Source organism: Eubalaena glacialis, chromosome 9 (assembly GCF_028564815.1).
Source record: "Eubalaena glacialis isolate mEubGla1 chromosome 9, mEubGla1.1.hap2.+ XY, whole genome shotgun sequence".
Taxonomy (NCBI): Eukaryota; Metazoa; Chordata; class Mammalia; order Artiodactyla; family Balaenidae; genus Eubalaena; species Eubalaena glacialis.
In genome coordinates, this window is record NC_083724.1 from 53,826,210 (window position 1) to 53,850,443 (window position 24,234).

General features: G+C 40.8%; 1 long non-coding RNA gene across 4 annotated transcripts in view; it reads left to right on the top strand.

Moving 5' to 3' along the window:
• LOC133098417 (uncharacterized) overlaps nt 1-24,234 on the top strand; it is a 374,765-nt gene that overhangs the window by 347,313 nt on the left and 3,218 nt on the right. For all 4 annotated transcript variants that reach the window (XR_009702139.1, XR_009702138.1, XR_009702137.1 and 1 more), the window contains one exon: nt 9,393-9,492. This is a non-coding gene — a long non-coding RNA (uncharacterized LOC133098417). The remainder of the gene's footprint in view (nt 1-9,392; nt 9,493-24,234) is intronic.

The following is a 24,234-nucleotide window of genomic DNA, read 5'->3' on the forward strand; positions in this document are numbered from 1 at the left end:
CTCAGGTATCCTGGCTGCCATAAGCTGCTCCAGGGACCTAAGCAAAGGGCAAGCTCATGCACTGCTGGGCTCCACTGTGAGAGTGACCCTGGCAGTTGAACCCAGAGGAGATGGAGACTTGGACGGAGATAACATGGATACACAGGGAGGGGCGGAGGGTAGCAAACTGAGACAAAGTCATGTCCACTGCTGGGGATCTGGCATGTCTGGCATATGGGGAAATTGGAAAGAATGGGCTTATCAAACTCATATTTGAATGACTCCAAAGATAGAGCTGAATATAGGGGAACAGAGAGCTGGACACCACGCATCTACAGTTAGGGGGGAGGAACAGTTCTGAGAGCAGAGGGCTGATCGCCGTTGCATTTGCTCTCCTGGCTGGAACCCCACGCACAGGTGTAGGAGTCTGAAGCTGGTAGTAGGGGGACAGGAAACTGGCGGCATTGTCAGTAGGACTTGAAAGGACTGTCACTGAACTGTAAGACAGTGGTCACAAGCAGCCGTGTTTGTGAGCCCCTAACCAGGGCAGTGTCACAAAAAGGGGCATTCCTCCCTACTTTGTAGAAATCCCTGGCATTTAAGGCATTCCAGGGGGTTGTGGAGGTGCAGGTCTTTGGTGCCTTTTGAAGGTGCTGGTGCTGTCCCAAGGCAGTGAAGGAGCCATACCCAGCAGAGGTGACCTCAGGCCTAGGGGCTCAGTAGGGCCAGCAGATGGGGCAGTACCCATAGAAGCAGCCACGACTGTAGGAGAAGGTGATCACAGAGTCTCATGGTAAGGGATGGGTTTATTTGTGAGCATATGTGACCTTGGACCTCCAGAGATGACTGCACAGGAAGGTGGAGACTTCGTAGAAGCCTGGCATCCAGCATTCACAAGCCACAGCAAGAGCCAGCAAAACCCAGGGGATCATAGATCTTACTTCTGAGAAAACACATTTATTCTCTGACAATTGGGAGATCAGGCAAAAACTATTATATCCATCATCAGAAATGGTTTCCAGTATCTAAAAAGGGCTTATTACCTTTTTGAGCTCAAACTCTAAAATCCAAAAATATGCAGACCGCTTAAATAAAGATGCATCATTCCCGTCATGAACAGGCCTCACTCCTCTCTGGCCTTATTTGTCCCCTGAACATGCCAAGCTTGCTCTACCTGAGGGTTTTTGCATTTGCTGTTTCCTCTCTCTGGAATGTTCTCCCTCAAGGCTTTGCAAAGTTGGCTTCTTCTTGTCATTCAGATCTCAGCTTAAATTCCTCTTCCTCAGAGAGGCTTTCTCTCCACCCACAGACACTCTCTCACATTACGTAGTTTTATGTTTTTAATGACACTTATCATTAGCTGAAATTATCTTGTTTGATTTTTTTTTTTTTTAGTTACTTGTCTATTGCCTGTCTCTCTCCAACAAAGTGTAGGTACCCAAAAATTCAAGACATTTGTCTGTCTTATTCCCAGGTGCATTCCCTAGCATATAGTAAGTACTCCTTAAGAATTGTTGAATCAATTAATTTTAAACATTCATTGGCAATTTCTCTGCAGTGGGGTGGGGGGCGGAATTACTCACTACACGTCAACATGAAAAACAGTATCTCTAGACTCTTTATCTTACTCATTTTCTAGGTAAATGAGAACCAGGAAAACTTCTGCTTCAAACTTAGCATATAATTTGCTTATATACATTGACAGATCATTTTCAAATTCATGTCTCTAACATCTTTGTACACTAACACTTTCCACACATCAATACTTTAACATTCATTTTGCTAGAGCATCAGATATCTCTACTGTTTGGAATTTGCCTCTGCTAACCCAGTGCTGTTAAAACGACACATCACTAATGACAATTTGTGATCTATCAGCAGTGCGTAGGATAACCTTCTACTCTATAGGAACACTAAAGCCATCTGTATACTTTGAGGAAACTCTGATCATCAAAACTGTGCCTGCTTTAAAGATATTTGTAACAGGAGACTCCGTTTCAGGCAGAATTCAAGTTCCTGTCTTGTGTTTTAGCAATTTTGCATACCCACTGGGGTTGCATCTATTATTTTCCAAGTCCTTTTAGGTGGCTAGTTTGACACCAGATGAGCTTCTAAGACACGCTGCTGAATCATCTTCATTGGAAAATTTTAAGAATAGAATAGGTAACTGCCTACATTAGATTAGCTGTCACAGCACTTAGAAGTTGGGGATAGAAACCAATGCAGCCCCTGAGATTTGTCCCAGCAAGGTGATTTTTCTACCTTTGGATAATAATTGGTCCTCCAAAACTGTCAAGTTTTGCTATTAACAAACAAAATAATCTTGAGGGGGAAAAAGACTATATTAACCAATATTGGGGGTTGTCTATACATATTTTTTTTCCACTAAGCATATAGCAGAGGGATATTTTGAAGGGATATTTAAGACCAAAAAGACCACTGGCTTTTGGGGACATTTCCTGATGTGTTTGGCACTTATAAAATTTTTGCTTTTTTTCCTTTTTTATGTAAATCACCCCCTAGTAACTAGCATGGGGTATTTCTGAAATTCATTTACTGCCATTTTGTTGTATTGTCCAACAGATTGTTTCTAGTACCTTCTGATGTGTGGCAGCTGTGTTTTAACAGTTCCAAGTGTACCATATGAAAGTAATCAAAGGCATTAACACACTAGTGTCTGCAGCTCTGGAGGTATTTCCTGAACGTGGTACTGCTGGGCCGTGCAAAGTTGTACGTAAATTACTTTTTTTTTTTTTTAGCATGCTGATGTGTTCTCTTACTATATGTAGAACAATCACATGTTTGTGTTTGTATCCCTGTCTTTGTGGCATAGCTATCGACAACGGGCAAGCATACTAAAATCTGTATTCAAGTGCCATTTTTACAGAGCATAGAATATATAACACATTAATCTGTGCAAAGTGATCTCTCAGATTCCCAAAGGAGGAAACAGTTAAAGTTTAGTGTTTTCTCTGATATAGTGTACCCTGGGTAGATTGGTAATGGCTAAGTACGTAGCATCCTAATGTAAGCAGTTATTGGGAAATGTTTCACATACAGTATTTTATTATAGTAAGATTGTACTGTACTTAAAGTAAACATCCCTGGATCCCCTCCAAAGCTGAAAGAGTGGAGTTGGGCTACAGAACCTGCTCATTCAGCAATTGTGTATTATAATGAATGACGGGAGGGATTTGAAAAAAGCGTTGTTTTGTTTATCATAAAAGGTGAGGAGAGGTAGAATAACCTGAAGAAAGTATACTTTCAAAGTACTGTTTGTCAATAAAGCAATCAGTTGCACAATCTTGAAAGAAGATATCGGCATTTCACGTATATTACATAAGCAAGGGATCTGAGGATGAAGCTTAAAAATTAAGACTCCAAATGTGGCAGAGGCTGTCATAAGTCATATTCTAAGATTTAAGTCTAGCTTTTCACATATCCAATGTCAGCACACTTTTGTAATCTTTATCAAGAAATGTAAACTCTTTTATCATTTGACTATGTTTTCCAGTATTTCAATGGACAGAAATGTTACAGATATGGCTACAGATACAGATTTCCAGAGAACATCCCACCTCTCATTTTAGTGTACCAAGTTCACTGTCCTGGCTAGATGAAGTAATCTTTCCAAACATGCTTTAAATAAGGGGTTCTAGGACTCTGTAGCCAAGAGCCTGCATTTACTTGGCATTCCATTTCTCCCCAGTGACCACTCGTAACAGAGTCTCAGTGTGTCTGGCCCACGTAGGACTTTCACTCTTAATTAAAACAGTGATACCAAAAGCTTTTAATGATTCCCCAAATGCTATTATAAGGCACAGGGTAAATGTTAGAGCTGGGGCCCATCCTGGGGGAACAACTAAAGTTTGGAACTAACATTTTCCACACTGCTTCATCCACTGCCTTCCTTTGGCCTCCCACTGGACCTCGCTAGGCACTGGGCCACATCTAACCTTAACTCCTTGCTCAAGGAATCTCTTTGGAACATCAAACACCAGAAGAGTACATTTTCCCAATCAGAAAAAGAAAATGGTTTAAACTTTCAATTCTGTCTCTCCATTTTCTGGCTTTCTCCTGGATCCAACTGTCTTACTTCTTTACCTAAGTAAATGTGGAGAAACTATGAAAGAAAGTGTCCCCTCCCTGACAACACCTTGAAAGCTTACACATTATCAATCTTCAGTGGAGTCTGCATTTAATGAGCACTTACCACCGGCAAATGGCAATACTGAAGATTTCTTTTTCATCTAGACTGAATCCCTATCCTTAGAGGTGTGCATGAATGTGGTCTCCCAGAGAGATGGAGATGAATCTCTTGATAGACAAATAGATGTTGCTTTGAGAGAGAAGAGTTAAGGATTGTCCTACAATACAGAACCCTTGCTGCTTATGTCTCTCATTTCTGAGCCTTCACTTTGCCTGTTCTTCTCAAACAAAGAAAATCAGAAACAGTTCCTGAAAAGTTGCCATTTGGATCAGCTACTTTAATGTACTCCACAAGCTCTTTTCAGGATACTTAGAATGTTCAAGGTACACGTGCTGTGCAGGAGAGAGGCATAAAATGAAAAAATCAAGCGCCCTTTCCTCCAAGAGCTCACTAGCCAGTGGGAGGGCTGGGTGTGTAAAGGAACGGACTCTGAGCTGGCAGAAAAGCTCAGCAAAAGCCCTGAGGTGGACCACGTCCAAGGTGGGAACTTTGCAGCACGCTTGGAAACGATGGAGTTGCTTGATTTGGCTGAAGATTAATCTCCATGAAAGAATAATAGGACAAGAGATGGAAGAGGGGCTAGGAATAGGAATAAGGCTGACAAGAAAGCCTAGATCCAGATGATGGGAATTTGAATGCCAGGCTAAGGTTCGGCGTTGCACCTGAAGCAATAGAGGGCCACTGGAGACTTTGGAAGAACAGTGACCAATGTTATCAAATCTCTGTCTTTCCTGTTAATTGCTGAGGAGGTCTTCAACTGAAAAACTAAGAAATTATTCAGGATAAGCTTTAACAGCATCACCAACATCACCCAAATTTTGTGAGAACACAGTGGTTTTAAAACTAACAGAGTTACAACAGAAGAATAGATATATCTGTATATATCTATACATGTATATTGAATCACTATGCTGTACACCTGACACTAACACAACATTGTAAATTAACTATACTTAAATTTTAAAAATTGTTTAAAAGAATTATGACAGAGAAGGCAAAAATCACATTGGAAACCTGTATTTTCCACCTCTAGATGCTGTGTGTTAGAGTAATGGCTGATCTTAGCACAATCACAGAAGAGAAAAGGTTTGTCTTGGTGTCTCCCCTACCCAATCCACCTCCATCCCTCCTCCAGCCCCTGCATCTCCATGTATTCATCTTCCATCTCAAGTGCAACAGGAAGAAGGGAACTAGCTCTCCACCCTCACCTAACCTAATGCTTTAACGGAAGTAAGGGGCAGGGTACTATATAAAATTAATGTTCGAATAAGTGGAAGACTCCTTTTGGGTGTGATTCATGAGGGTCAGATTTAAATTTTCTTGTGCTTTCCTCTCCAACCAAAGCAAACTCCATCTGACTGTTTATCCTTGAAATTCCTAGGGACCAAAGCTCTTCTGGTGTGCTATGGTTGGACTTAAAATCAAAAACAATGTAGAGAAAAACCTTGAGCAAATTTATATTAAAATGTAAATAACCAATAGTGTAGAAATCTGTCAGGTTCTAAGTAGGGAATAGATGGCGTGCTCAAATTAGGATCATTTCATGAAATTTAATGAAGAGACTATTTACAGAGTTGTGGGGAAGCCACAAGGGTTAGTGCAGCACTCTGGGATGATGAAAGCACAGCTGTTATCAGACTTAGACCCAAGAAAGGAGGGTAGGGAGCGCTTCCTGGGACCCAAAATGAGAGAGTCATACAGAGAGGGCTGTCATGAGCGAAGCTCAGAGCTTTAGACAAGGGACATCACTGGCCCAAGGTGACTCTGCAGAGAGAAAGTCAAGGGAATAAATACCCCTCACTTTTCCCCCTCCCTTCAATCTGTTTCCAGGGCTCCCCATTGGCTGATCTCAACCAGAGCTGGAGGGCAGGGGAGTCCATTGATAAAGTTCTTATAAGTCAGCTTTCCTGTGCAGAGTTGGGTAGAAAGTGCAGAATACATTTGGATGGGTGAATGGCATACCGAGCATGAAGAGGGAGGGAGAAAGAGAAAGTAAAAGCAACAAGCTTGCGGTGAGGGTGGAAATGTTGAAGAAGGAAAGGCTGAAACTTATTGTTCCAGAGAATTGACCTTGTTCTTGCACGCGTGCACGCACACACACACACACACACAAACAAACACACACATCCTTTTCAAAACTCAATAAACAGTGTTGGGACTTCCTTGTTTCTTCTAAAGTCGAAGGAAGACATTTTTCAGTCGCCCCTCATTCCACAAGATGGACACCCTTCTTTCTGTGAGGAAAACAAGTTCATTCAAATCCAGACACTAATGAGATCATAGTGTGGACGCAATTCACTGTGAGGTGCATAGACAGTCTTATTTTTATTAGCCAGTTGGGAGTATACATGAAGAACAGCAGATAGAACAAAATATTTCTTCTCTCTTCCTGTAAGACTGCCTTTCAGGACATACACAGCCAGCCTCAGATGGAAACCCATGAGTTCGAGTTCCTGGAGTCTCTCCAACATTCCTCCTCTCTCCTCTACCCCTTAGTCCTTCCCCCAAGCAAGGACCTACTTCTCTAAGTCCAAGTTTTAGAGATGTCATTCTTGGTTCTGTCCTGGGGAGGTGTTTTGAAATTTTTGTTCTATACCTCTTTAATTTTCCTGAGGAGTAAGATAAGATTCTTATGCCTGAAGTCTCTACAAGAGGAAACTTTCTCTTGCTAACAATGAACATAACCTTGAAGCATTATTATTCTAAAAGAACCTCTTCTCGCCTGCACACCTCTCACTCCTCACCTGTACTCACATCCCCACCTCTTCCCCCAAAGGAGTAAAAGAGGCAAAAGGAATCTGAAACCTTGTTTTGTCACATTAACTTTAGGGGATTCTTTTTTCTGATTGTAGTTGGACAATGGATTCCTTGGTTGATTTGACTGGTTTCATAAAATATGTTCATTTTTCTTATATATAACTAAATTATCTTTTTATTCCTAAACATTTTTTGGTTATCTATAGCTGCAAAGGACTATGAAAAATGTGGTGGCTTGAAACAATAATGTGTTAACTTCCACAGTTTTATGGGTTGTCTGGGTACCTCCTGCTCGAGATGTCTCATGCAGTCATCCGAAGCCTCTACTGGATTGACTATCCACGATGGAGCTCTCACACGGCTGGACATTGATGCTGGCTGTTGGTTGAGAGATGAGCTGCGGACTTGGACTGGAACACCTGTCCACAGCCTCTCTTATGTGGCTTTCATTTCTCACAGCATGACCGCTAGTTTCTGAGAGAGAGTATCTCAGGGTGAGCCTTCCAAGAGACCCAAGCAGAGGCTGCCAACTTCTTATACCCTAGTGTCAGAAGTCCCAGCGTGGCACTTCCACTTCAAACCTGGCCCCATATTCAAGCAGAAAAGTATCAGACTGTGCCACGCACTTGATGTGAGGAGCATCACGCAACCACAAAGAGGGAAGGAATTGGTAATGGCCACTTTTGGAAACCAAAATTTCAACTCTTCTTTTGTGTTTTCCTGATGAAATTATAATCATTCATTTGTGCCATCATTACTCAGCAGTGTACTTAATATAGTGGAAAGAGCACTGAATTCGGAGTGAGAAGGCCAAGCCAACAGTCTCAACCAGGGGCAGAACCGAGCCAAAGCAGCAGCTGGGCTCTGAGGTACCTCTGCATCCACATCTAGCTCTTGGACTCTGGGGCATTTCCATGCCTTCTAATCCTGCTCCAGATGAGTGCAGAGTTAAAAAGAAACAATCTGCAGTTGTTTCATCTCCATTTTAGATTCTCCTACCCACTAATAGATTAGGGGAGGGGAACTGAGCCAGCAAGTTTACCTGAAGAATTCAGGAGCAAATGGAGTAGGGCCAAAAAAAATGACCCCTCTTCAACCACGGGAGCTGAAAGATAAGTGGGTCTCTCCTCTTTCGATGGTGGATTGGTTCCCCTGCTCGCCACAGGGCAACCTCTGGAGGGTATGAACAGATCAATTTGTACTAATCCCAACTCTTTCACATACTACCCGTGTGATCATGGGCTAGGCACTTTCCAGTCTTCTCATTGTAAAATGAGGAGAATAGCATCGCCTCCAGAGGTGCTAGAGGATCAAGATAAATCGTGTATGAAAATTTTGTGAACAGTAAAGCCTTAGGTACAGGTAAAGTACCGCTAACAGACTTGCCTAAATCAACTAAGGCAAACTTCTTCTGTAAAGGGCCAGATCATAAATATTTTCAGCTTAGTGGACTTCATGGTCTCTGTCGCAACTATCCAACTCGACAGTTTTAATGAGTGTGAAACCAGCCTTAGATGGACCTAGAGATTATCATACTAAGTGAAGTAAGTCAGACAGACAAAGGCAAATATCATATGATATCTCATATGTGTGGAATTTAGAAAAATGATATAAATGAACTTATTTACAAAACAGAAACAGATGCACAGACATAGAAAACAAACTTATGGTTACCAAAGGGGAAAGGTGGGGGGGAGGGATAAATTAGGAGGTTGGGATTAACATGTACACACTACTGTATATAAAATAATCAGCAAGGACCTCCTATATAGCACAGGGAACTCTACTCAATATTTTGTAATAATCTATATGGGGAAAGAATTTGAAAAGGAATAGATACATGTATAACTGAATCACTTTGCTGTACACTTGAAGCTAACACAACACTGTTAATCAACTATACTCCAATATAAAATAGAATTTTTTAAAAAAGGAAGCCAAAAAAAAAAGGTAACAAATGGGTGTGGCCAGATTTGACCCTCAGGCCAAAGTTTGCCGACCTCTGGTCTAACGTACGGTTTCACCTGGGAAAAGAATGGGAGAAAATTTGGGCCAAGTAAACTTTTAATAATATGTTTATACTTTAACCTATGGTTCAGATACTAGACAAGGTGAATTACAAATGTAAAGAAAGGGAAAATACTGTTTGATACTAGCCGTTGATACCTGATTTCCTCCTAGAAAGAGAGGAGTAAGAGAAAATACCCTGACCAGTGCCCAGAAATAAAAAGTGAGAATGTGGGACCTTGGGGGTGAGGAGATCTGGTGTGTCTGGGAAGGGAGGAATAATATTCCATTTATTCCAGACAGGAATTGACAGTGGGAGTCTGCATGATTCTCAGTGTAGCCTGACCCTGTGAATCCCCAAATCCTCAATAGGGTTATTTAACTCATGAAATGTTAAGAGTGAATGATTTGGGTTTTATTTTTCTTTTTGTTGTTTTAGAAACCAGTGAAGAGACTGGGCCCTCATACCTGATTCATTTGGAGCAGACCCTCAATAATGTTGGATCTTGGAGCATAGAGGCAAAGAAAATCATAAAAGGGTGAGTTCTAGAAATATCTAGAAATCACAAGGAGCCCTCTGGACTGTCACAAACCATGGAAATGGGGTGCAGAAGCATTTAACCAGGTGTCTGGAGGGCAGGGACCCCAGCTGGAGTCTCTGGCAGAAACATTGAGCATATCGTGATGTAAGTAACAATGATTACGGCAGTCTTATAAAACATACCAAACACTTTCTAATAAAATCGTAATTAAAGTTTTTGAAAGGTCAGTAACCACCCCATTCCATTGATTATGAAGATTTTTTTTTTAAAGAAGAGATGTAATTGACTGGCAATTTTACATGGCTTTAAATGAAGGTTTATCCAAATTTTACCTTTCTGGGATGAAACTGTTTTCTTAGGTGATCAGTTCTTTTTGTGAAAAGCTTTCTCATAGATCATATTCTCTGCAGTCAGATTTCCAAACAGCCCAGTGCCAATTTTGGATTTTTAAAAAATTTGAAGTTAGCAATGAACACTGAGCACTTGAAGAAAGAATGTTCATAATAATAAAAGATTCCAGATAACCCTCCATAGAATAGTGACACGTAAATGTGTGTGTTCACGTCTCTGAGAATAAATGGTGCTAAATGTGTCATGGCCAGCTCCATGCTCACATATTCTGGCATATACTTGGCACATTATATTTAATTTTTGGCTGTAAGATTGGAGTGAGCCACTGCTAACTGTGACTGAAGAAAGCATTTCACAATGTCTTTATTGTATAAGAAAGGCACTGATAGAGGAGAAAGACTTCTTACTAGGACATGGGTGATCGGAATTTAAGTGTGAATTCTGCTACTTCTTACCTCTGTATCCAAAGTTCCCACTAGGACTTCACTGATGGCACAGTGGTTAAGAATCCGCCTGCCAATGCAGGGGACCCGGGTTCAAGCCCTTGTCCGGGAAGATCCCACATGCCGCACGACTACGCCCGTGCTCCACAACTACTGAGCCTGTGCTCTAGAGCCCGCGAGCCACAACTACTGAAGCCCGCACGCCTAGAGGCCCGTGCTCCACAACAAGAGAAGCCACCACAATGAGAAGCCCGCGCACCGCAACGAAGAGTAGCCCCCACTCGCCACACTAGAGAAAGCCCGCGCGCAGCAATGAAGACCCAATGCAGCCAAAATTAAATAAATAAATAAATTTATTAAAAAAAAAACCTCCCACTAGATTTCTAAATTCTTACTTTTTTAAAAAGTTTTTATTTCTTTTAATATTTATTTATTTATTTATTTGGTTGCACCAGGTCTTAGTTGCGGCAGGCGGGCTCTTAGTTATGGCTCATGGGTTCTTTAGTTGCAGCTTGCTGGCTCCTTAATTGTGGCTCACAAGCTCCTTAGCTGCAGCACGCGGGCTCCTTAGTTGTGGCATGCGAACTTTTAGTTGCAGCATACATGTGGGATCTACCTCCCTGACCAGGGACAGAACCCAGGCCCCCTGCATTGGGAGCAGGGAGTCTTAACCACTGTGCCACCAGGGAAGTCCCCCAGTAGATTTCAAAGAGCCTCAAGTTCATCGTCCACAATATGGTAATAGTACCGATCCTTCATACATCACCTGGTTGCTGTGAGAATTAAATGAGAAAAGGTAGGTAAATACAGCTTTGCAAATTGATGTAAAAATGTAAGTTCTTTTAAACTGCTGTTTGGGATGATGCTGTAACTAATCGTTATGTATTTTAAATATATATTTTCAGGTTTCACTTAGTAGGATTCAAGCATGAATCTACTTAGAATGTGTGTATTTCAGTATATCACTAATATATATTCAGCATGATATTGTCTTTCCCTCCAATTCCTTTTCCCAACATTACCAAAGTCTGCAAACTGATAATGAATGGAATGAAAGCAAATAGCAAGTTGTGCATTGTGTGGTCAACACTACTGGTTGCCTCCCCAAGAGCCATCTTCTCCTTTCCCTGTCAGTAGAGCCCAAGTTTTATTCATATATCTGTATATAGATGCACATGTTTAGCCCACATTTCAAGGATAAATATTAAGCTTTCAAATCATAGTAACCCCATTCCTTTTCCAGTGACTAATTAAGGGATGGGCATGCAGCTCAATTAGGATTGTTGAATGCATAATAATGAACACTTACTGAGCACTTATTGCACGCCAGGCACTTTTCCAAGTACTTTATATATATTAATGCTAATTCCAACAACAACCCTACGAGGTAGGTTTTGTGAGTAACTTTTGCAGCTCAGAAAACTGAGAGCTAGAGAGGCTAAAAGTACTTGCCTAAGGAAGTATGAGATGAGAACTAGAATACAAACCCAGGCCATGTAGCTCCTTGTCCACATTCTTTGCTATTATGTGATGCTGAGGTGGAAGTCTCCTGAGGGCTTTTGAAAAAGGTATCCTCAATAACAACAAAAAAATATTAAACAGGGTATGTGCTGTTTCATTCTGCTAGACGTCTAATGATTGCATGTGATGCCCAGAGTACTGGCAGCTATCTTGTGACGATGAGGGGGGCTAAGCTGATACACTAAGGATACAAGAATAAAAAGATGGAAGAATCTGGGGTTTTGATATTGTGTTGAAACACTGATGTTACAAACTCTGAAACTTGCCTACTTGAGAACTTCTTATTAGATGAAATAATATATTTTCATCTTTGTTGAAACAGTTTTGAACTGGAATCATCTATTGCTTGCAGCTAAACATATCCCAGCTGAATTTACACAGACATGCTGTTCGATATGGTATGTCCAACCAAAGTGATTGGCTTCCCTTTGAAGTAGCAGTTTACTATCACTAGAAATATGTTAAGGATGCTGAAAGGGAATTACAACTTTGGGAGAGTAGTTTAGACAAATTGATCCAAGATGTCTTCCAAGTCTAGGTTACTGATTTCAGTGAAATTCTGGTTTTCCCTATCAAGTAGGATCAGTAAGATGGAAAGTGTTGCTTACAATTGAACAACTTTCTGGAAAAAATGTAAAGATTTAGAAGATAAAAGATAAATTAGTAGTAATGTAGGCAGATCCTATGGTTCAGTTAAGGAAATACAATAAAAAATAACTTGGAGATTCAGGATAAGCCCAACTTAATTTGAGGACTTGCTTCCTCAGTTCCATCCTTAAAAATCAAGCAAACAAAATTCCTAACTCTACATCAGCTACCTACACACTCTCTTTTCCCTTTGCCTCTGGCTTCTAGAAGAACACAAGGTCTCTTTCCTAATTTCTCCCAAAATCCTTGTTACTTGGCTTCTACTCCAACTGAACTGGAAGTCCGCAAACAGTGGTCGCTAATAATTTCTTATCTTGCACATCCTAAGCATGTTCTCAGCCATTGACTCATCCAATTTCTTTGTGGCGTTTGGCCTCAACTTTCACTTCTTGCTCCACCTTTCATAATCTCTCTGAATAACCTCACTGTCTCCCATTTACACGTGCCCAGTTCTATTTCACCAGCGCAGAGTTTTCTCGTAACCTGGAGACTTCCTATTTACAACTGTCTCCTGGACAGCTTCTGTATACTCCTGAAAAACAGGAGTCATCTTGGTTCCTCTGTCTCACTCGGCCTCCACATTTCTTACATCTCTTGTCAATTCAAACACCAAAACATGTTCTTCATTTGTCCCTGATCCATTTCCATTGCCCAACTCCAGATCTTCATTTCTCATCTAGGCTTCCAAATGGCCTGCCCTCAAATTCTGTGTGGACCACCAGTGTAATAAATCTGAAGCACAGGTCTGATGATACTTTTTCAGTTTGAATGATTCCTCATTTGGTTTGGTTTCGTCAGAATAACACCCATTTTTCTTAAGGTATTGCTGCAACTGGCCCATCCTACTTGCCAGCCTCAGCTCCAGCTATTCCCTCCATGTACCCTCTGGATTATTTATGTGAAACGGCCTGCTTTTCCATCTCTGTGCTATGCACTCATGCTGTTTCTTTGAGTGAATTGTTTCCATCTACCATTCCTTGGCCTGGCAAACTTATCATATCTCAAGGTATAGCTCAGATTGTGCCTCTTCCCTTTATCTTACCCACCACCAGGCAGACTTTTAGGTCCCTATCTGTTTCTATAAACATACCAACACCCAAGCATGCTTGGGGAAAGCAGGAGCTACCTGGATAATGCAATGTATCATCACACCAAGTTCCATGGAAGTGCCCAGGCCCGAGGACCTAACTGCAGCTTAGCTAATGTGTCCTTTTCTGGACATCTTTTGATTTGAGACCAGAGAGAGATTGCACTAAATCTCTCTGCCATTCAGGTAGGGGGAAAATCATTATTCTACAAAAAAACAAACTCATCCCAACCTCATACTGCTGTAAAGGGCAGCATCAGTGGAGCAACTATTTAAAGATTTTTTATAAGAAAAAGTTGTGACCCAATAATTTTATACCTTAACACATTTTTTAATGTGTGTATAAAAATCTCGGAAATCTGAGGGCTAAAATTAAAATGCCACCCATATGTTCGTCCTGAAAAATTCAAGAGAAGAAGTGAAACTAGAACTCAGGACTCAAAAAGTTGAGTCATCAAGGACCAATTGTGATCCAGAATTATTGTTTTTTTAATCAAAATTGAACACAAATATCAAACTAACTTGATAGAGAAGATAAAATAATGACTTATTAACATTGATCTAGATATAAAACCACAGAAGACAAAACAAAACAGAAGACAAATGTATTCACATTAATATTTTGATTAAGCATTATATGTAGTTCTAGCCAATGCAGTTAGGTAAGAGAAATAAATGAAGTATGAATGAGAAATTTATTATGGCAATCTTAAGATGTCATTATTTATGTGAAAAACTCAAAAAGAATCTTTTGAAAGTAATAAAGCTTAGTAAGCTTATTATATATGAAATAAATGTACATGTTAAGTATACAAACTCCAGGAGTTTTTCCTATGTATCAGAAATCACTGATTCCCTGTAATAGGGAAATAAACTGTAGTAGTTATAATGCTTGGAGATACAAGTTGAAGAAAAGATAGTTCCTAACTAGAGGGTATTTTTCCCAAAAGCAAAGGTAATATTAGGCATGCAAAAGTAAGAGTCTCCAAATCATTAATAACAGTAAGCAAAAAATACATATAATAGCTAAGAAAAAATCTGCTCAAAAAAGAAACTATTTCCAGAAAACTGTAAACTTCTACTGAAGAGCATAATGACTATAATAAATGGAGAAACGTAACAACAGAAAGACTTAACATTAGAGAAATGGCAATACCTCCTCAAATAATCCTTAAACTTAATGAAATTCGATCGTTCTCAATACATTTTTTCTTGAAACTTAATGACCATCTAAGGCTCACATAAAATCAAAACAAAACAACAAACAAAATATTTTGAGAGATCAGAATAATGAGGGGTGGCTTTGCATTAAGGTATCGAAATGTGTTACAAATCTATAATAATCAAAATAATATGGCACTGATGTTATCTTCTAACTCTGATTATTTTTTTCCTCTCCTTCTATTCCTCCATAATCCTGAACTGCTCAAAAGCATTCTCTTCTGTGAAACTTTCTTGGACCACCCAATTTGGAAGTCACTTCCTATAACATGTCTGCCCTTCTTTTTGGTCATTGATCTCTTATTCTTGGCTATATAGCAAAATTTGTACATGCCTTTTCTCCCACAAAGTTTAAGTTCCTATGTTTTTATCATCTTTGTCCTAATATGTTTATACCTACAAGATGCAAACTGTAGTCTTCAATATCATCAATGGCAGAGGGCAATGTGAGATTTAATAAAACAATGATGCCAGGCCTTCAAGGTTAGATCTGAGCACCACCAGTAGCAGCCGCACCTAGGAATTTAGAACTGCAGAACTGCAGGCCCCATCCCAGATATACAGAATCTGAAGCTGCATTTTAACATGATCCAAAGGTCATTTATGTGCACATTAAATTTTGAGAATCACTGCCCTAAAGAATTTCATGGAATAAAAGTATTTCATAACTCTCCTAAAGCAGTCAAACATAGTTGGATATCTTCCTGTGCTACAAACGAATAGAATTATTCAAATCTTAAATTTCCTTGATAGGCAAAAATTTAGTGACACCAAAAAGCACACGAAAGAAATGTGGGTTCAGAAAATGGGATAAAACTAATGATAACAGCAGACTCAGAGGGCATGTATATGGTCATTGTGAAGAGCAGTTCATAATTTGGAAATGATTTGATACCTGATTACTTCTCCTATAGGGCTTTCTCATTTCTCTTTCTAACTCTGATCTCCCTACTAAGATATTTCTTTATTATCACCTGCCTCATCTACATTTTAACCTGGGCTACCTTAATCTCACCTCCAACTAATTATCTTCTTAACAAAACCTATTCTCCCTCGTGAGGTTCCCCCCGCCTCTGACTCCTATCAACCTAAGCCACAGCCCCCGGATCATCCACTAGAAGGTAAGTCCCCTAGCAGCACAGTGTATAGCTATCTGGTTCACTTGTTATATCTCCAGAGAACAGAACAGAAGCAAGTGTACAGCAAGCGTTTGACAACTGAGCAGTCAACAAGTGAATCTAAGCAAAACAAATTGGACAACCTTTATTATTCCAGGTCCTTCCACCTGGAATAATATCTGAAATGATTTACAATGTCACCACATCTCCTTGGAACAGTGCTTACTTTATCTTGTAAGTTCCTTTTCGTCTATTTTCATTATATCACTACCATCAGCATTACCACCGCCTGGACGATCATAGTGAAATCCGAAAAACTCTCCTTGTCTCCTTCCTCTGGTTCTCTAATCTATCTTCAAGTAACTTTTTTTTTTTTTTCAGTCTACCCTTACCAAAAGTATTAAATGCAAACCCTTTACCCTGGCATTGAATTTTTTAAGAGTCCAAACCCAAGCTTCTTCTGATCTTGTTTCATGACTTCCCAAAAGGAACCTTCCTTTTTAGCCAAGATGATCTACTCATGCCTCTTTACTATGCATCCCCTGCTGGGGTCTATTTTCCCAAAATAAAATGTCTTTCCCTATCATATCTACCTATCAAAACCTGCCCATTCCTCAAGACATATTTCATCCCACTCTCAGTGTAGCCTGTTTCCTGACCACTCTAATTGATGGGATTCATCATTGATTCATTCTGGGAGGTATCAATGATCTCTCCTCTGAAGTGTCATGATGGGTATTATCTGTAATGCCCATCCCTTACTGTGTGTGTTCCTTTGAACGTATATCTGTCTGCATATATGTTGCACATATGGGTAAATAAAGAGGTCAAGTTAGGGTAGCCTGAAATTAAAGCCTGCCTTTACCACGTATGTAACATTAGGGAATGTTCTTCCCCTCTCTGGGCCCCAGTGTCTTTATCTGTAAGAGTACCTACTTTACAGGGTGAAGATATTAAAATAAATCAAATACTTTAGAATCCTCATAGCAAGGTGTCTGGAACATAAAGAGTACTCAACAATATTGGTATCTCTTCCCCAGAATCCCTTCCTCACAGTTGGTGCTAACTTATATTCTTATGTATTTCAGTAAATCAAAATACTTATTTATTCACTGGTGAATTGATAAAGGTCAGTCTTAGATATCAATACAGACTTTCCACTGGAGGATTTTAGGAGCAAAATTTTTCACTCCTTTTGGACCATAGAGTAGATACTCTTCTGTAAAAGAAAGGTATTGGGAATATGTGAAAGAGAAAGAGAATGTGATTAGAGTCCTATCTTAGATTACTTACTCTATCTTTGATAATGTATCTTGTAAGGGAGCTTGGTTTTGTCATTACAGCTATACTGAGAAATGGAGTATGCTGTAAAGAAACTTCCCTGTGTAGCCATGGACAAGTGCTCAACCTCTCTAAGCCTCTCTCTTCACTTAACACTGAGATTAGACCTGATGACCCCTATTGTCCTTTGGATGCTATGAGGATATAGTTGCTTTGCTGTGGAATACTGAGATTGCATTATCTCCTTTCTCTTTCATCTGTGTCGCACCACTAAAAGAAACACCCTTCATTTAAGTAACAAATCATTACAAGATTTATTTCAGATTATAGAAGAACAATTCTACCAATTGTAAGATATTAGGTTGTAATTCAATTATTATTAAACCCCTAAATTTCCACAGTCATTCTGTAAAAGTATGATGCCTTATATTTTACCAATAAGTGATAACAATACTTAGTCTGACTTTATTTTGGGAAAAGGCAAATTATTATGTACAGGTTGTGCAACTTACTCAAAATTAACTATTAGCTTAGAGGCCAAAATAAAGACAGCCCATGGATTTCCTAATTTCTATTTCTTAATTTTACTAAACAATACACATGCCCTTTGAGTCTGAATTAGAATTGTTTTAATATGACAGTTGTCAAGTATGGCAGGGTTCAAGTAGGATACTACCACTTTTTATTCAGCAATACAAAAAATATTTGCTATTGGGTCTTACGCATGCCCTGACATGACAGGTGATACTGTGCTTAAAACTCACACACACACATATTTTCCAGCCAATCAACAACCATGCTCTAGGTGATACGAGATATGAGGGCATGTCTACACTTGCCTTTGCATAGATCTGTTGGTATGTGTGGGAGGGGAGTAATCCATTGATATTTATTTCCCATCAACCTTATTTCATTGTTCTCTTTAAGAGTCTGTGGAAGGCCAGCGTAAGGCCACCCTGTAGCTGTGGGAAACCATTTGACAGCCCGTTGGGTGGGAGCTGCAGACAGTCTCCTGTCCCAACCCAAGTCCCCAGGCTTCAGTAGGGAACTACTGAACAAGCCGCATGGGATGTGTGGGCCTTCAGAGAGTCTGTAACCCCCAAGTTCACTAGCACTGGATTCAGGAGCTGGGCATCCCATTTACCCCGAAACCTTGGTCACTGTCTTTTCAGCAGCGGCTGGATCTTCCTTCCCCATCTCATCTGTCTCTCGATAGAAGAGTTCAGGTATGAACTCTCCAAGCTTCACACAGGAGCTTGGGGGACATATGCTCTGCTCACACAGAACTGCCTGGGCCAGCATCCCCTGCATCAGACCCACAGGCAGCCCCCTTAGTATTGCACAAGGTGACAGGGTCCATGTGACACAGGAACACTGCGGGGCACCTGTGCCACAGAGCCACGGGGCACGTAAGATGCCCCTGTGAGAGTCTAGGGGTCTGACCTGGGATTGCTATCCCCCAAAACAGAGGCTCTCAGCAAGGTGCTTGGAGCTGGCCACACAAGGTTCTAGGTGCTGTTGGTTATCAATGGGCAAGCCTCCTCCGGTAACAGCCAGCCTCAGAAAAGCACGTCGGCTGGTCCTCCCGGGAATGAGGCATGACATCAGCTGGGTTTTCAATGGCAACAAAGGCCCCAAGTTGCCATCAGAAACATCTCCCAGCTATCCTTTCTCTCTGCAGAGGTATGAGGTTTCCTTTTATAGGTACACTGTTCCACCTAAAAGTCAAGGCTGGTACTGCCCAAGTGGGTTCTGCAGCAGAGAATTTGAGGGTACTCTTCTCCTTCATCTGCAGGACACAGGGCCCTGGACACTGGGAAGGTTTTCCTTTAAGTTTAGTCAGGAACCAAGGACCTCGCCGTGTGAACCCTGCTGGGCAGTGTGGAAAGGCTTCTGTTTGTTTTCACTCACTTTACTTGGACCATGCTCTCAGGAGGCTTGGATGAAACCTGAGGTTGTGGACCAGACAAACCTATTAGAGTTGGACCATGTGCCCTCAGCCTCAATGACAGAAGCTGGTTACAGTGGCTAGAAGCACCCGTACATTCATGAGACCCTTGCCTGTCAGGGTATATATGTATCTTAGAACCAACCAGGATAATTCTTGAATGGATAAAAATACTGTCTCTGTCCCTAGAGATTCCTGGATCAGAATGCAGGAAGGGGGTGGGGGTGGGGCGGGTGCAGTCCTTTCTTCACTCCCCTCTGCAATGAAGGGTCAGATCATCAGTAAGCTGAAGGAAACAGTGACTTGGCCTCTCTCCTATCCTGTGCTGGGCACAGGGGCAAATGATGAAAGAGGGCTAGGGCAGACTTCAGCATCATCACAGATGTTGGCCCACCCGTGGTCAGCCTTGTCTCTCCCTCATCGCCCCCTTCCTTCTGCCAAAGTTAGCAGGCTGGGTGAGTGGGACCCAAAGTTGTGCGTGACCCTTTCTTGGGCTGGACACTGTCATCTGGCCAGATAAGCTAACAGGCTAGGAAATCCAGCTGGGCCTGGTTGTACTTTGCCCGCATCTGTTACAACGTATGGTGCATTCACTTGAAGTGACTGACAGAGCTATTTAATGTTACAGTTTGTTTGTCTGATGCCCTCACCCAAATACTGCACAGAGTGTCATGTGCTAATGCAAAAAGGCATTGGCAAACAGTCTCAACTTCGTCACAATTCAGGAATTTCATAAGAGGAACACTTTCAAATGGGATTTGAATGCCACCGTTCCCGGGATGGCAGAACTGGATGGAAACATTTGGAGACATACAAATAGGCTTAATAGACTCCATCATTTTGTTCAGGAAGAAATGGGGGCAGAAAGATGAAATGACCCCCAATGACTCACACGGCCACTTAGAACAAGGACTAGGGCTAGAACCCTCGGCCCCTGCCTTCCAACCCAGGGCTCTTCCAGCCCAAGCTGTTTCCACATCTTCAGTTTTACTTCAGCTTCAAAGTCTGGCCCCTCAGAACCTTTCCTGGAATTGGACTTCTGAGCCTAAAAAGGTTTAATGCACACTTTTGGGAAGGGAGAGCCACAAGCCCTCTAAGTGATTTTGATCCAGTTTGCCAATGTTTACACTGTAGGATAATCTGCATAAACTTCATAAATAATGTAAATTCCTCCAAAGTGAGTTAACCATGAGCTACATGGTCTTTGGAAAAATCCGTGTTATGCCATCACCCTGGCAAAGTTAACAATGCCACGGAGGACCGATGGTAACCACTGATTGCAGTCACCACTACTGACCATTTTAAGTGTGACTATTTTTAAAATACTGTATGCCTCATTAAGCTGCGCTCTGAAAATGAGAAATTTGCTTTAACTGCATTGTTTTGAATTGCTGAGAGAAGAATCTATCAACCACAAGGTGCCCTGCTGCTGAACTCAGCCAAAAAGCTGTTAATAACTCCAGCAGATGTTTCAGCTTTTTAGGCCAATAGACTCCCTCCTCCCCTGCCCTCCCCTTTCCAGAATCCGATGCCAGTATGACTGAACTCCAGTTTTTCTGGTTGCCGCCACTGCGGCTGCCGCTGGGGCCAGTGGTCCTGCTGCTGCTGAGGAATGATTCTTTCAACAGCCCGTGGCAACACAACCTCAGCCCTTTAAGGTCAGAACATTATTGCTTTTACTGTCACAAGTCTAAATCTTCAGGGGGGAAAGGAAGGTAAGGGCACAGAATCGGTATTTCTGGTTGGTTGTCTGTCTTCATGGCCAGTCATCTTGTTTTGCTTGTTGTGGTTTCTCCCAGCACTAAAAGTCCATTTCTCAGACTAATCAGAGTGTTGGGCTTGCTAGGCGGAGGGTCATTCATACACTAGTGTCCCTCTTGGTCCTGGAGAGAGGATGTTGGGTTAGCAACTTTACGAAGGGGGCCTCTGCGTGAAGCTCAGTTTTGTGGGGTTGTTTGGCTGATACGTGAGGCTTAGAATGCCTTGACCCTAGCAGTTCTGCAATATTAGAAGTGTGTATTATAAATATAGCTGCATCCCTGTGAGATAGGTAGAATATGAGGGCATACAGAGCCACCGCAGGCCCGTATGGGGATTTGTCAACATCTCTGGACTGGGATAAACCTGACATCTTAACCTGAAATTAAACATATGTTCCAAGGCTTTCGAAATGAGAAGAAATTAGAAAAAAAGAGGAGAGGGGAGACCATAACCCCTCTCCCCACACTTCCACCCCCCACCTCTTACTTATTTGAGAGAGAATGCTTTAAGGTACCCCAGTGGCAGCAGGGTGACCAAGAAAACACAGGTGCACCACATTTATGGAACATCACATTGGCTAGGAACACATCTGAACTGCATCTCTCTACATATTATCACGCAGAGAATTGCCATTTCAAAGGGGGAAAGAATTGAGAGGCAGAATTAAGTTCATAAATATTTTGTTTCCTTATTTTGATGCAACACAAAGGCAGAATATCCAAGACTCTGTGGACCTCTATTGTCAGCTTCAACATTTGCCAGCTGTGGTAATTCAACCTCAGAATCTCTGCTCTATTCCGTACTGGCTATAAAAAGTAAGTACTTTTTCCCTGGTGCCACTGTCACCATACTGTTTACATTGTCTCAGCACTGTGTATTTCTCTTTCTCAGGAAAAGCTCAGGAATATGATGCAAGTCTTAAAAAAAAAAAACAAAGTAATAGATTCCATTGTGACTTGGTTCACATCCTCTTCAGTACACATGCAGAGCCCTCATTAATGTTAATGGAATTTGCATGTATGTACTGAAGGGAAAATATAGTTGCCCACGCCTATATAGTCTTTATTTTCCCATCAGACCAAGCAAACACTGTACATTGGGAGTCCAATGGCATCTATATCTTTTAATTCTGAAACATAAGTAACTCAGATTAAAAATTATTCATTCTGAAATATGGTGTTCCCACCAGCAAATGGGATGGGCATTTCTGCTTAGATAACTATGATTCCAAGAAGCCAATACCAGATGATGACTCTTTAGTAAAATAAACAACCAGTGTTGTTATAATAAAATAGGCTAAAAGAAAAACACAAAAACTCCCTACTGAATCGGTAGAGAATGTATTCTCGTTATTTTTAAAAATTCCATATTAATCTTCCCATATGCATCTCCAGAGGAGTGAAAACACAAGATGAGAAAAAGAGAATTGAAAATCATTGTTGAGTTGAGATTCCAGATCGGCCAGCAGTGACTATTTGTAATAGGCATTACTAAACTATATGGAGATGTCTGAGACCCATTTAAATCCAGACCATATACTTCATTAGGTCTTGAACTTTACCTGGAATCTTCCACTGCAGGAGATGATTTCCAAGCTATTTTGTTCTTGATTATTTCCAGTCCAAGTAAAATGGACAATAAAAAAAAGATGCCTCTATACTATTTCCATGATGGATGTTCATGACCAAAATAACTTCACCATCTGATGTATTTCACAGTTTTAAGTTAAAACAGACCTAGTATAATATGCTCGTACATCTGGCTCAGGTGCTGCATTTGCCATATGTTTGTGAAATAATCCAAGGAGATGTTACAATTGCACGTTCCCCTTGGGACCTGAATAAAATGTGCCCACAAAGAGTTACCTAATTATTCATTCTTGCCAACAACATCCTTTCCTAATAATAAGGGGGTGCTTAAAATGAGACAATAGAGCTTTCAATCTTGAGAGATGTCAGTGCCACTTATTGTTTCAAAAACAGAACGTCTTTTGCATTTTTTTAAATAAGAAAAAGATCCTTGGCCTTTAAAGCAAATAAAATACTCTGCAGGTGGTATATTTGGTATTCTTAGGGGAGCAAACTCTGCCGTGCCATCAAGGCCAGTGCTCCCCGAAAGTCATTGGCTGAAAGCCCATGTAGCCACAATGGAAATTAGTGACCCAAAGATTGATGGTCCCTAAGAAATGGCTGCTCAGGTAATGCTACATGTTCATGGAGAACTTTATAATTGGCAAATTGCTTTCATATATGTTACCACATTTAATTTTTACAACAACCTTGTAAAGCAGGTAAAAAGGCATACCTTATTTGGTCTTGCCAGTTGTAGTACTGATTCTTCATAGCACTAATTAGCCAGAAAGGTGAGCATCTTTATAAAACTTAAAAAAAGAAATTTTAGTCTCAACGCATGAGCACTAGTTGCCATAATGCGCAAGTCTCACTTAGAGCCATTGACAATCTGCTTTCTTTCCTCTTTTCCTGCTGCTTACATCCTTTTATCCCATGACTCTCTCTCTCTCTCTCTCTTTTTTTTATGATTCTCTTTTGATTCAAAATGAATAATTGTATTTTCTTTCAAGGGTTAAAAAGAGAGGAAATTAGTTTAATGATTAAAATACAGGCTGGCCATGAAAATATAAATTTTAATGTAGGCCAGAACAAAGGTCAAATAAATAAATCATGCTCTAGGCCTAGCTTAATCCACCATTAAATCAATTTAAAAGAATGTGGCAAAGATGAAGAGATCAGCCAATAATCCTCTAATAGTGTGTTAATTGTATATTGACTGAAGTGACAAACTATGTGAGAGCTGTGTTTCCATGGGATTAGGCTAAAAGACCCTGCATAGCCAGATTAGGTCAGAGGTTCTTTTCTCCTGGAATAGAAACCTCAGAGTCAAATAGGATACAAAGGATGAGAGACAGGGAGGAGATTGGCCTCCGGTTTCCCAGTTTGTAAATGGGTGTCAGTGCCCAGACGTCTGCATTCAGTGTGCGGGTTCAAAACCACAGTTTGTTTGTTTGCTTGTTTAAGTATAGTTGACTTACAATGTTATGTTAGTTTCAGGTATACAACATGATGATTTGATATTTTTATAGATTATACTCCATTTAAGGTTATTATAAAATATTGGCTATATTCCCTGTGCTGTACATTACATCCTTGCATCTTATTTATTTTATACCTAGTAGTCTGTACCTTTTAATCCCCCACCGCTATCTTGTCCTTCCCCTCACCCCTCTCCCTACTGGTTACTCGTTGGCTCTCTGTAGCCATGAGTCTGTTTCCGTTTTGTTACAGTCAGGGTATGGAAGCAACCTGACTGTCCATTAACAGATGAATGGATAAAGAAGACATG